The sequence below is a fragment of the Tamandua tetradactyla genome, chromosome 12 (genome assembly GCF_023851605.1).
Source record: "Tamandua tetradactyla isolate mTamTet1 chromosome 12, mTamTet1.pri, whole genome shotgun sequence".
Classification (NCBI taxonomy): Eukaryota; Metazoa; Chordata; class Mammalia; order Pilosa; family Myrmecophagidae; genus Tamandua; species Tamandua tetradactyla.
Genome location: NC_135338.1, coordinates 51,669,165 through 51,682,621, shown reverse-complemented (window position 1 = coordinate 51,682,621; position 13,457 = coordinate 51,669,165). Strand labels below are relative to the sequence as shown.

General features: G+C 37.6%; 1 protein-coding gene across 15 annotated transcripts in view; it reads left to right on the top strand.

Moving 5' to 3' along the window:
* The window catches only part of RPS6KA5 (ribosomal protein S6 kinase A5), a 328,971-nt gene that overhangs the window by 33,710 nt on the left and 281,804 nt on the right, over positions 1-13,457 (top strand). The window contains exon 1 of one of the 15 annotated variants that reach the window (XM_077123337.1): positions 11,439-12,843. The exons of the other annotated variants lie outside the window; for them this stretch is intronic. The gene's annotated coding sequence lies outside the window, so the exon portion shown is untranslated. Of the gene's footprint in view, positions 1-11,438; positions 12,844-13,457 lie in introns of those variants that run through there. 15 annotated transcript variants of the gene reach the window in all.

The following is a 13,457-nucleotide window of genomic DNA, read 5'->3' as shown; positions in this document are numbered from 1 at the left end:
TGTTTGTTTAATAGCACCCTTTCTTATAGGTGTGAGGTGGTATGTGATTATAGTCTTGATCTGCATTTCCCTTATAGCCAGTGAAAATGAGCATCTCTTCATGTGCTTTTGAGCCGTCTTTATTTGATCTTCAGAAAAATGCCTATTTATATCTTTAGCCCATTTTATAATTGTTCTTTTGTTGTTGAGTTGTATGATTCCCTTGTATATACAGGAAATCAAACCTTTGTCTGATACGTAATTTCCAAATATTTTTTCCCATTGAGTTGGCTGTCTCTTCACCTTTTTGACAGAGTCTTTTGAGGTACAGAAACATTTGATTTTAAGGAATTCCCATTTATCTATTTATTTCTTTTGTTGCTTGCGTTTTGGGTGTAAAGTTTAGGAAGCTACCTCCTATTACTAGTTCTTGAAGATGTTTCCCTACATTTTCTTCTAGAAGCTTTATGGTGCTAGTTCTTATATTTAGGTGTTTGATCCACTTTGAGTTAATTTTTGTGTAGGGTGTAAGATAGGGGTCCTCTTTCATTCTCTTGGCTATTGATATCCAGTTCTTCCATGCTCCTTTATTGAAAGGACTGTTTTGTCCCAGTTCAGACATTTTGAGGGCCTTGTAAAAAATCAGTTGATCTCAGATTTGTTGTTTTTTTTCTGCACTCTCAATTCGATTCCATTGGTCAATGCTTCTGTCTTTGTACCCGTACCATGGTGTTTGACCACTGTGGCTTTATCATATGGTTTAAAGTTAGGGAGTGTTAATCTTCCTCCTTTGTTCTTTTTTAAGGATGCTTTTAGCTATTTGGGGTTCTCTTTCCCTTCCAGATGAATTTGGTAGTTAGTTTTTCCAAATCTTCCAAGTAGGTTGTTGGGATTTTGATTGGTACTGTGCTGAATCTGTAGATTAATTTGGAGAGAATTGACGTCTTAACTATATTTAGCCTTCGTATCCATGAGCAGGGAATGCCTTTCCACCTATTTAGGTCTCCTTTGATTTCTTTTAGCAAATGTTATATAGTTTTCTGTGTACATGTCCTTTACATCCCTAATTAAGTTCATTCCTAGGCATTTGATTCTTTTAGTTGCAGTTTTGAATGGATTTTTTCCCTTAAGTGACTCCTCAGCTAGGTCATTGCTTGTGTATAGAAATGTTACTGATTTTTGCACATTAATTTTATATCCTGCCACGTTGCTGAATTTCTTTATTAGCTCAAGTAACTTTGCTGTTGATTTCTCAGACTCTTCCAAGTATAGTATCATATCATCTATAAATAATGAGAGTTTTACTTCTTCTTTTCCAATTTGAATGCCTTTTATTTCTTTGTCCTGCTTGATTACTCTAGCTAGAACTTCTATCACAATGTTGAATAATTGTGGTGACAGTGGGCATCCTTGTTTTGTACCTCATCTTAGTGGGAAGGCTTTCAGTTTCTCTCCATTGAGTATGGTGCTCACTATTGGATTTTTAGATATTTCCTTTATCATATTGAGGTTGTTACCTTTGAGTTCTATCTTTTGGTGTGTGTTTATCAGAAGAGGATGCTGAATTTTGTCGAATGCTTTTTCAGCATCAATCGAGAAGATCATGTGATTTTTCCATTTGATTTGTTAATGTGCTGTATTGCATAAATTGATTTTCTTGTGTTGATCCATCCTTGCATTACTGGTATAAACCCCACTCATGGTGTATAATTCTTTTAATGTGCTGTTGGATTCGATTGCTAGTATTTTATTGAGAATTTTTGCATCTATGTTCATTAGTGAAATTGGCCTGCAGTTTTTCTTTCTTATAGCATCTTTACCCAGTTTTGGTATTAAAATGATATTAGCTTCATAAAATGAGTTGGGTAGAGTTCCTTTTTCCTGAATTTTTTGGCAGAGTTTGAGCAGGACTGTTTATGAAATGTTTGATAAAATTCCCCTTGAAGCTATCTGGCCCAGGATTTTGTTGTAAGAAGAATTTTTATGATTTTTTATGACTGATTGAATCTCTTTACTTTTGATTGCTTTGTTGAGATCTTCTGTTTCATCCTGAGTCAGTGTATCTTGTTTGTAAGTTTCCAGGAATTTGTTCATTTCATCTAAGTTGTCTAGTTTGTTGGCATGTAGTTGTTCATATTATCCTGTTATGGTTTCTTTTATTTCTTCAGGGTCTATGGTAAGCTACCTGTTCTCATTTCTGATTTTGTTTCTTTGCATCCTCTCTCTTTTTTTCTTTGTCAGTCTTGCTAGTGGCCCACCAGTTTTATTGATTTTCTCTAAAAAACTACTTTTGGTTTTATTGATTCTTTCTATTGTTCTTTTGTTTTCCCATCCATTTATCTCTGCTTTCATCTTTTTATTTATCTTTTCCTGTTTGCTTTGGGGTTAGTTTGCTGTTCTTTCTCAAGTTCCTCCAGGTTTGCTGTTAAGTCCTCAATTTTTGCTTTTTCTTGCTTTCTAATATAGTCATTTAAGGTAATACATTTCCCTCTCAGCACAGCCTTTGCCACATCCCATAAGTTGTGATAGGTAGTATTCTCATTTTCATTTATCTTCAGATAGCTACCGATTTCTCTTGCAATTTCTTCTTTGACCCACTCATTGTTTAAGAGTGCGTTATTTAATCTCCATGTATTTGTGAATGTTCTCGTTCTTTGGTGGTTATTGAGATCCATCTTCATCCCATTGTGATCAGAGAAAGTGTTTTGAATAATTTCAGTATTTTTAAATTTATAAAGACATGTTTTGTGCCTCAGCATATGAACTATACTGGAGAATGTTCCATGAGCTCTAGAGAAGAATGTATAGCCTTGTGCTTTGGGGTGTAATGACCTATGTATGTCTGTTAGGTCTAATTCATTTATCAAGTTATTTAACTTCTCTGTTTCCTTGTTAACCTTCTGTCTGGTTGTTCTATTTAGAGAGGAATGTGGTGAATTAAAGTATTTTAATTTTAATTTTAAAATTATTAATTTTAATTCACTTTACTATTATTGTTGAAATATCTATCACTCCCTTCAGTTTACCAATGTCTGTCTCATATACTTTTGAGCTCCTTGTTTGGGAACATAAATATTTATGACTGTTTTATCTTCTTGGTGAATTGACCCTTTAATTAGTATCTAGTGTCGTTTGTCTCTTATGATGTCTTTACATTTAAAGTCTGTTTTGTTGGGTATTATTATAGCTTCTCCTCCTTTCTTTTGGTTACAGCTTGCATGGAAAATCTTTTTCCATCCTGTCACTTTGAATCTATTTGTATCCTTGTGTCTAAGATGAGTCTCTTGTAAGCAGCATATAGCTGGATATGTTTCTTAATCCATTCTGCCAATTGGTATCTTTTAATTGGTAAGTTTAGCCTGTTAATATTCAAAGTTTTTACTGAAAAAGCGTTTCTTGAATCCACCATCTTATCTTTTTATTTTATTTGTCAGATCTGTACATTCTTTTCCCTCTTTCTCTTTGTATTCTTTAAATTATCCTTGGTGGTGCTCCACAATTCTGTGCCCTCCTTTGGACTTTCCTCTTCTTTTTTTTTTTCAGCCAGCAGTATTCCCTTTAGCTTTTATTGTAGGGTTGGTCTCTTGTTGACAGGTTCTTTCAGGACTTCTTTGTCTGTGAAAACTTTAATCTCTCCTTCCATTTTGAAGGACAGTTTGGCTGCATACTGAATTTTTGGCTGGGAATCTTTATGTTTTAGGATCTTGAATATATCATACTACTGCCTTCTCGCTTCCAGGGTGCTAGTTGAGTGGTCTGAACTCAGTCTATTTGGTTTCCATTGTATATAGTAGATTGTTTTTCTCTTGCCACTTTCATGATTTTCTGCTTCTCTGCAACATTTGACAGTCTGATTAGTATGTGTCTGGGGGAAGACCTATTTGGATTCATTCTGTTTGGAGTTCTTTGGGCTTCTTTGACTTGTATATTCATGTCCTTTATGAGGGTTGGGAAGTTTCCCCCCATTATATCCTCAACTACTCTTCTTAGCCCTTTACTCCTCTCTTCTCCTTCTGGGACACCAATGATTCTTATTTCATGCGCTTTGTTTTGCCTATCATTTCCCTGAATTCTCATTGAATTTTTTCATCTTTTTTTGCCATTTGCTGTTTTGAGTCATCAAAGTCAGTTATCCTGTCCTCTGCTTCACTTATTCTTTCTTCTCTCTCTTCAAATCTGGTGTTGTGTGCCTCTAGTATGTTTTCTATTTGGTCAACAGAGTCTTTAATCTCTGTGATATCTGCTATTTCTCTGTTTATTCTTTCAAATTTCTCTTTATGCTCTTCTACTGTCCTTTTGATCTTTATGTCATTTTCCGTCCCACTTATTTTATTAAGTAGAGTTATACAAACATCTTTGATTAGTTGTTCCGACATCTTTGTCTCCTCTGGTCTTTTAATTTGGTCATTAGGCTTGGCTATATCTGTGTGCACTGTGATACACTTAGTAATCTGCTGTCTTCGTGGCATGTAAATATCTTGATTAATGTATTTTGGGAGTTGATTTCTTTCAGTAGTCTAAGGCCTTGTGTTTGCGGCATGTCTATATAGCAGGGAGCAGGGTACTGGGTAGGGCACTCAGTGCGGTGCTTGTTTCAGGGCAGGTATAGGCACAGATTGGGGATGTTATGCTGATGCTAGTGAGCGTGGGCGCCCAGCGTCCAGGGAGGATGTCGTTGTGTGGGTCCTCCAGTCTGGGGGGGTGTAGCCATGGTGTGCACTGGTCTAAGTCATGGGCCTGTTTGTGCGCATGCATAGAACTGTGGCAGCAGGTCGAAGTTATGCCTTCGTGGATTGGGGGCATGCTGGTCAGCACTTTCACAGAGCTGTGAAGTGTGGCTGAGGGCCATGTGATTCTAGTCCTGCTGTAAAGTGTGGTTCCCAAAGCTGAATGACGTTATTGGGGGCATTTGCGCATGAGTGGGTCTAGGAGTGCCATAATCTGATGCGCAGAGCTTAGTGGGGGCAGTGTAAGGCTGTGTGACACGGGCAGGGGGACGGGTGTAGCCTCTGTATGGAGGTTAGTGCCTGCAACCTTTATGCACTGGCAGCAGCCTGCAGGGAACAGGGAGGGGGAAGTAATGCTCAGGAAGGGTGCAGGAGGGGTGGATTTGGCTGCAGTTAGGGTGGAGTGTGGGGCAGGTACATGCACTGGGTGCTGGTGGGGTGCGGGCACCTGGAGCGTAGGAAATGGGATTGGGTGATGGAATTCTGGTGTGTCAGGTGTGGGGTGAGTTTGCTGGTCATGGGGCTGCGCTGGTGAGGATAGTGCCAAGGAACACGGCCCAGCTTACTTCCTAGTCCCCGGTTCCCATCCGTGCACTCCCGTGGCCTCCACGCCTCTGTGCCAAGCTTCAGCTTTCTACCTCTCGGTTCCTTGAGTTTTGTAATTAGGGCCACTCTCTGTGCATGGGAATCTCTCAGGACAGCCACATTGCCGAATCGCTACCTTGTTCACCCTCCTGTCCCTTCTCAAACTTTTTCATGGAGCAGGTCTAATCTCAAGCTACTCTAGTACATCGTTTTGAGTCCCTTCTGATTTCTTTATATATTTTATGTTTATTTTCTTTGTGGTTAGTATCGTTGTTAAATGATCATCTCAAATCTATAACATTCACGTTTAATTTGATACCTACTTAACTTCACTAGTACACACTTACATTGTTCCTGTTCCCCTCTGTTCTAGTTTGCTAGCTGCCAGAATGCAACACACCAGAGACGGATTGGCTTTTAATAAAAGGGGATTTATTTTGTTAGTTCTTCAGAGGAAAGGCAGCTAACTTTCCACTGAGGTTCTTTCTTAGGTGGGAAGGCACAAGATGGTCTCTGCTGGCCTTCTCTCCAGGCGTCTGGGTTCCAACAACTTTCCCTGGGGTGATTTCTTTCTGCATCTCCATAGGTCTGGGCTGAGCTGCGAGTGCTGAGATGAAGTATGCTGAGCTGCTTGGGATGTGCTGCATTGAGCTCTCTCATTTAAGCACCAGCCAATTAAGTCAGAAGTCATTCATTACAGCAGGCCTGCCTCCTAGCTGACTGCAGATGTAAATCAGCAGCGGAAGAGGTTCATGTACCATTGGCTCATGCCCACAGCAACAGAACTAGGCACCTTCATCTGGCCAAGTTGACAACTGAATCTAACTACCACACCCTCCATCTTCAATCTTTTTGTTTCACCTATTACCAATTATATTTTTATACATTGTATGTCCAGAAACCAAAGATTTATCACTACTTTTTATGCATTTGTATTTTAGAACCTGTAAGAAGTAAAAATTGGAGTTACATGCAAAAATCGTACTATAATGGTACTGGTATTTATTTACCAATATGGTTACCATTACCAGAAGTTTACTTCTTTATGCTGCTTTAATCCACTGCCTAGTGTCCTTTCCTTTCAATCTTGAAGAAGTCCCTTTAGTACTGATAGTAGGGCAGTTTTAGAGGTGAACAAATTTCCTCAATTTTTGTTCATCTGGGAATGTGATAATCTCTCCCTTATTTTTGAAAAATAGTGTCACTAGATATAGATTTCTTCTTGGTTGGCAGTTGTTTCCTTTGAGCCCTTTAAATATTTTGTACATACCATCTTGCCTCTATGGCTTTTGATGAGAAATTGGCACTTAATATTACTGGGACTCCCTCATGCATACCATGTTGCTTTTCTCTTTTAGTTTCAAAACTCTCCTTTTCCATGGCTTTTAACAGTTTGAGTACTATGTGTCTGTGTGTTTTCTCTTTGAGTTTATCTTTTTGGGGATTTGTTGGAATACTTGATTTAAATTTGGAATGTTTTCTGACATTATTTCTTCATATATTCCTTCTCTCTCTCTTCTTCTGGGACTCTGATAATGCATATCTTGGTAGGCTTTTGGCATCCCCAAAGTTTCTTAGACTCTGTTCACTTTTTTCCTATTCTTTTTTTCCTTCTGCTCTTTCTCCTTCTGAGACTCCCATAATTTGTATATTCGTAGACTTTTTGATGTCCCGCAGGTTTCTTAAGACTCTGTTCACTTTTTTATTTCTGCTCCTCTGTTGAATCATTTCATGGGTCTTGTCTTTGAGTTCACTGATTCTTCTACTAACTCCAGTGTGCTGTTAAAACTTTCTATGAAACTCTTTATTTCAGCGACTGGTCTTCAACTCCAGTAGTTCTGTTTTACTTCCTTAATAAAATTTCTTATCTCTTCATTTTCCTTATATCTTTTAGTTCTTTCTACGTGTTTTCTTTTACCTCCTTGAGTATACTGAAGATCATTTTTTTAAAAAGTCTTTGTCTAAGATGTCCAAAGTCTTGTCTTACTTATTGGTGGTTTCTAGATTTTTATCTTGTTACTTTGTATAGGTCATCATTTCCAACCAGGGAGTTTTTAACTAAGTTGATAGACTTTGTTTTGCTTTTTCTTTTAAATTGATGGCCTTGTGTTTTAAACAGAAAAAAATCTGTTAATGATCTGAAAATTGGAGAAGTTTTTAAGTAGACTGTTTAATTTTTAGAAGTTGATTGTGTTCTGCTTCTAAACAAAGATTTTTGTATAAATTATGGGTTGATTATTTCAGTGTCAGCTGCAATAAGCTTTAGATTTCTAGATTCGTATTGTGTTCACAAATAAACCTATAATGTTGCTTTTTGTAATTGTTCTTTTTTCTGAAATGCAAAAAAAAATCAGAAAACATTTGACAAGATACAGCATACTTATTACAGTATAATGTATATATTGATGTGAATTAAATGTTCCTTGATAGAGTGTTAGGATTTGATGCTAGAACATTATGCTATTTTGCTTTCTCTTCATGCCTTAATTTATGCATGCAGCTGGAGCTCTAATCAGAAAAGAGTGCTGTATAAATCCAAATGGCAGCTAAGTAACATAGTGAGAAATATTAACAAACAGGTTTCTGAAAAATTTTTGTTTCCTTGACTACTGCATTCTTTCCTTGTGGGTAAAAGTATCAATTTAAAATCATATGAACACTGAATTAGAATGAAAATGGAGTTGGTTGAGTTTATAACAGCTAAAGACACCAATGTTTGAGGATGTGATGTAGCCATCTCCATGTTATTGAAGTTTCTTTGTGGGGACCTCATGTGTGAATCGACTGATTAGATTGTCCCTTGGACAGTGTTAGGAAAACTGCCCAATTTGGAATTCTGTTTCAGTTTTTATCTTCTTCTATTCATCATCTATTGATATATTCTTTAAATAATCTACTTTCTTTGATTAGGTTTGTTCAAATTCTTATCTGTTTATAATAGTTTTTCTCTTGTGGTGACTTTGCATAGATCGCATATACTTTTTATGAATTTTTTAGTCACGCCAATTTCTGGGACATCTTACTCTTGCTTCAGTGCACGGCCTTTAGAGACCATTTATATCCAATAGAAAAGTTATATATAATCTTTGTTTTTATCCTTGACACTTTTGCATAACTTTATTCTTCTCTCTAGCTTTTAATACTTTTCTTTGGCCACTTGTGCTCTGAATCCCATTATTTATCATGTCTTGAAGAATCTGCTCCTTTAGAAACCACACCTCCCTCTTCATTTTTTCAAGTCTTTCACATAATCCCCTTGTCCATATCTCCCAACGGCCTTCTAATTTAGAAAAAAGCTTCAAAGGATTCTTCCCCATTTCTCTTTATCCCTTTTTTATACCTCCATTACTTGAATACAGTTTTTTTGTATCTATTGCTTTAAGTGTGTTATTTTATTTTTCCATTGCCACCCTCAAACCCTTACCCTGCTGTGTATATTTGAGTCTCAGTCTTTGTTTATTCTTATAATTTTAGGTTGGGACTTGGATTTTTGTTGTGGGCAGTTAGATGTCTGTTTGATTGAAATCACCATGAAGGGGTTTGTTTCAAACTGTCTTTTAAGGTTCAGATGTGATTCAAATTGCCAAGATTTATTGAACTATTTGATGATCCAGAATATTATAGCTCTTTCAGCTAGTTTGTTGTTTTGATATTGCAGTGATTTTTCTTGCTCCCCATGTTGTGGCCATGAGCTCTTGGGTCAAGCCAGTTCTGTTTGACATCAGAATTCATAATTGAAAGAAGGTGATCTTCACGATCATGATCTCTTTTAGCAGCCTTCACCTTGTCTTTTCAAGATAGGTCATCATGGAAATAATTCACCTTTTTTTCTTTTAGCTTTTTTTTTTTTTTAAATCCTCCCTTTTAAACTTTAAAAAGTACGGAAAAGGGCGGGCCACGGTGGCTCAGCAGGTAAGAATGCTTGCCTGCCATGCCTGAGGACCCGGGTTTGATTCCTGGTGCCTGCCCATGTAAAAAAAAAAAAGTACAGAAAATACCCCTTCCTTTATTAAGTTCTTGAATCTTGCTTTTGTTTTCGTCCTTCCATAGATCTAACCATTCTTTTTTTAAAAAATCACTGCTAAATTGGCTGAAGTAAAGTTTCCCAGTTGCCACCCATTTCCAACTTCCTGCTACATTTGACTTTGTTGATAATCTTTTTAATTGACATTCTGTCTTTCCTTAAATTCTATATGCTGTTAGTTTTTTTTTTTTATTATTATTATTTTTTTTATTAATTAAAAAAAGAATTAACAAAACAATTAGAAATCATTCCGATCTACATGTACAATCAGTAATTCTTAATAACATCACATAGTTGCATATTCATCATTTCTTAGTACATTTGCATCAATTTAGAAAAAGAAATAAAAAGACAACAGAATAAGAATTAAAACAATAATAGAAAGAAAAAAAAACAAAAAAAACAAAAACAAAAAACCTATACCTCACATGCAGCTTCATTCAGTGTTTTAATATAATTGCATTACAATTGGGTAGTATTGTGCTGTCCATTTCTGAGTTTTTATATCCAGTCCCGTTGTACAGTCTGTATCCCTTCATCTCCAATTATCCCTTCTCTTTTTTTTTTTTTTTTAATTAACGGAAAAAAAGAAATTAACCCAACATTTAGAGATCATACCATTCTACACATGCAATCATGAATTCTTAACATCATCACATAGATGCATGATCATCATTTCTTAGTACATTTGCATTGGTTTAGAAGAACTAGCAACATAACCGAAAAAGATATAGAATGTTAATATAGAGAAAAAAATAAAAGTAATAATAGTAAAATCAAAACAAAACAAAACAAAAACCTATAGCTCAGATGCAGCTTCATTCAGTGTTTTAACATGATTACTTTACAATTAGGTATTATTGTGCTGTCCATTTTTGAGTTTTTGTATCTAGTCCTGTTGCACAGTCTGTATCCCTTCAGCTTCAATTACCCATTGTCTTACCCTGTTTCTAACTCCTGCTGAACTCTGTTACCAATGACATATTTCAAGTTTATTCTCGAATGTCCGTTCACATCAGTGGGACCATACAGTATTTGTCCTTTAGTTTTTGGCTGGATTCACTCAGCATAATATTCTCTAGGTCCATCCATGTTATTACATGGTTCATAAGTTTATCTTGTTAAAGCTGAATCCATTCTGCCATTCTATGTCTTTTGATTGGGAAATTCAGTCCGTTAACTTTTAGTGTTATTACTGTTTGGATAATATTTTCCTCTACCATTTTGGCTTTTGTATTATATATATCATATCTGATTTTCCTTCTTTCTACACTTTACTCCATACCTCTCTCTTCTGTCTTTTCGTATCTGACTCTAGTGCTCCCTTTAGTATTTCTTGCAGAGCTGGTCTCTTGGTCACAAATTCTCTCAGTGACTTTTTGTCTATAAATGTTTTAATTTCTCCTTCATTTTTGAAGGACAATTTTGCTGGATATAGGAGTCTTGGTTGGCAGTTTTTCTCCTTTAGTGATTTAAATATATCATCCCACTGTCTTCTAGCTTCCATGGTTTCTGCTGAGAAATCTACACATAGTCTTATTGGGTTTCCCTTGTATGTGACAGATTGTTTTTCTCTTGCTGCTTTCAAGATCCTCTCTTTCTCTTTGACCTCTGACATTCTAACTAGTAAATGTCTTGGAGAACGCCTATTTGGGTCTATTCTCTTTGGGGTGCGCTGCACTTCTTGGATCTGTATATTTAGGTCTTTCATAAGAGTTGGGAAATTTTCAGTGATAATTTCTTCCATTAGTTTTTCTCCTCCTTTTCCCTTCTCTTCTCCTTCTGGGACACCCACAACACGTATATTTGTGCGCTTCATATTGTCATTCAGTTCCCTGATTCCCTGCTCAAGTTTTTCCATTCTTTTCCCTATAGTTTCTGTTTCTTTTTGGAATTCAGTTGTTCCATCCTCCAGTTCACTAATTGTAGCTTCTGTCTCTTTAGATCTACCATTGTAGGTATCCACTGTTTTTTCCATTTTTTCTTCTTTGTCCTTCACTCCCACAAGTTCTGTGATTTGTTTTTTCAGATTTTCTATTTCTTCTTTTTGTTCAGCCCATATCTTCTTCATGTCCTCCCTCAATTTATTGATTTGGTTTTTGAAGAGTTTTTCCATTTCTGTTCGTATATTCAGCATTAGTTGTCTCAGCTCCTGTATCTCATTTGAACTATTGGTTTGTTCCTTTGATTGGGCCATATCTTCAATTTTCCGAGCGTCATCCATTATTTTCTGCTGGTGTCTGGGCATTTGATCAGATCTCCCTGGGTGTGGGACCCAGCTGGTTGAAAGGTTTTTCTGTGGAATCTCTGGGCTCTGTTTTTCTTTTCCTGCCCAGTAGGTGGCGCTCGTGGCGGTCGTTTGTCTGCGGGGCAGTCGGCCCGGGAAACCGCGCGTGGAGGCGGGGGTCGCTGGCCGTGGCTTGGGGGAGTGCCGGTCCAAATTGCCCAGCTGGCCCGAGACGCCAAGCGTGACGGGAGGGCCCCGCTATCCAATGTTCCCAGTCAGACCGGGGAGCCACGTGCGTGGAGGGGACCCCAGACGCCAGCCACCCCAGCCGGGAAAACGTGCACCCCTCGGGTATCTCACAGCAGTGGATTCTCCCTACCCGTTCAGCCGTTCCAGAATGGGGTACGCTGTCTTTTTTGGTCTCTGTCGTGACTCCGGGAGCTGTTTTGTATTGTTTCTGTTTCTTTAGTTGCTTTTCTGGAGGAGGAACTAAGACCCGCGCGTCTTACTAAGCCGCCATCTTCTCCGGACTGCTGTTAGTTTTTTAAAATCATTTCTCTGTCTCTTTTTCTTCTTGCTTCTTCTCTCTAGGTAATCATCAAGTCTCACCCTTCCTTTTGAGTGGTCTCCTCAAGGGTGTTCTACTTAAGGCTTTAGATACTGCCCCCTCCTAAATATTTTGTGTATCATCTTTCTGCAGAACTTTAGTTCCTTGTGTAGAGCTACCTATAGGACAACCCTTTTGGGATGTTCCACCATCACTTCAAAATTAGTGTTGAAACTCAGACACTTCCCTTTTCAACTTCCTTATTCTGTCAGAAAGTCTACTACTCACAATAGCCTTGCATTTAAGATATAAGGCCAATGGGCAAATGAAAATTCAGTTACTTTTTCTTTGAAGATAGGGAACTTGTTGTATTAGTTAGGGTTCTCTAGAGAAACAGAATCAACAGGGAACACTTGCAAATATAAAATTTATGAAAGTGTCTCACGTGGCCGTAGGAACGCAGAGTCCAAAATCCACAGGGCAGACTGCAAAGCCGATGACTCCAATGGATGGCCTGGATGAACTCTACAGGAGAGGCTCACCAGCCAAAGCAGGAATGCAACCTTTCTCCTCTGAGTCCTCCTTAAAAGGCTTCCCATGATTGCATTTAGCATCACTAATTGCAGAAGACACTCCCCTTTGGCTGATTACAAATGGAATCAGCTGTGGATGTAGCTGACGTGATCATGACCTAATCCTATGAAATGTCCTCATTGCAACAGACAGGCCAGCGCTTGCCCAATCAGATGAACAGGTACCACAACTTGGCCAAGTTGACACCTGTCCCTAACCATGACACTTGTCTTGTTTGCATTTTATAACTTCATTTCCCAAGATGGATGTTTAGTGAATGTTTCTTGTATGGAACATTACAGTGATTCTTGGACTGTCCTTTCCTCTTCATTTTAGTTTATTCTCAAACCAGATGCTCATCTCTAAATACCTACTTTATTGCAATAACCTCATGGTTATATCATTAGTGTTTCCTTGATTCCATCTACCGTGTACAGTGCCACCTGAGTTGTTTTTTTAAGCCCTTACTTTCATTATGTCAGTAATCATTATTGCTTATAGATTCAGTTAAAACTGATTAACTCACTTTTCCAGGGAATGATACTGCTAGTTCCATGCACCTATTTAATGTTATATTTTTTACTGTTTTCTCCAATAAACCCATTATAGCTAATTAGAATAACTTTCTTATTATCTGCTATTAGGAAAAAAAGCTCATTTTCATTTATACTTTCACACCTAGCTTTCTAGCCTAGCCCAGCCATTCCTTCTTTTCCAGTTGAACTCCTATACTTAGCTAAAGAAAGACCTAGCACCTAGCTCAGGGTCTAGCATATATAGTAGACACCCAGTGAG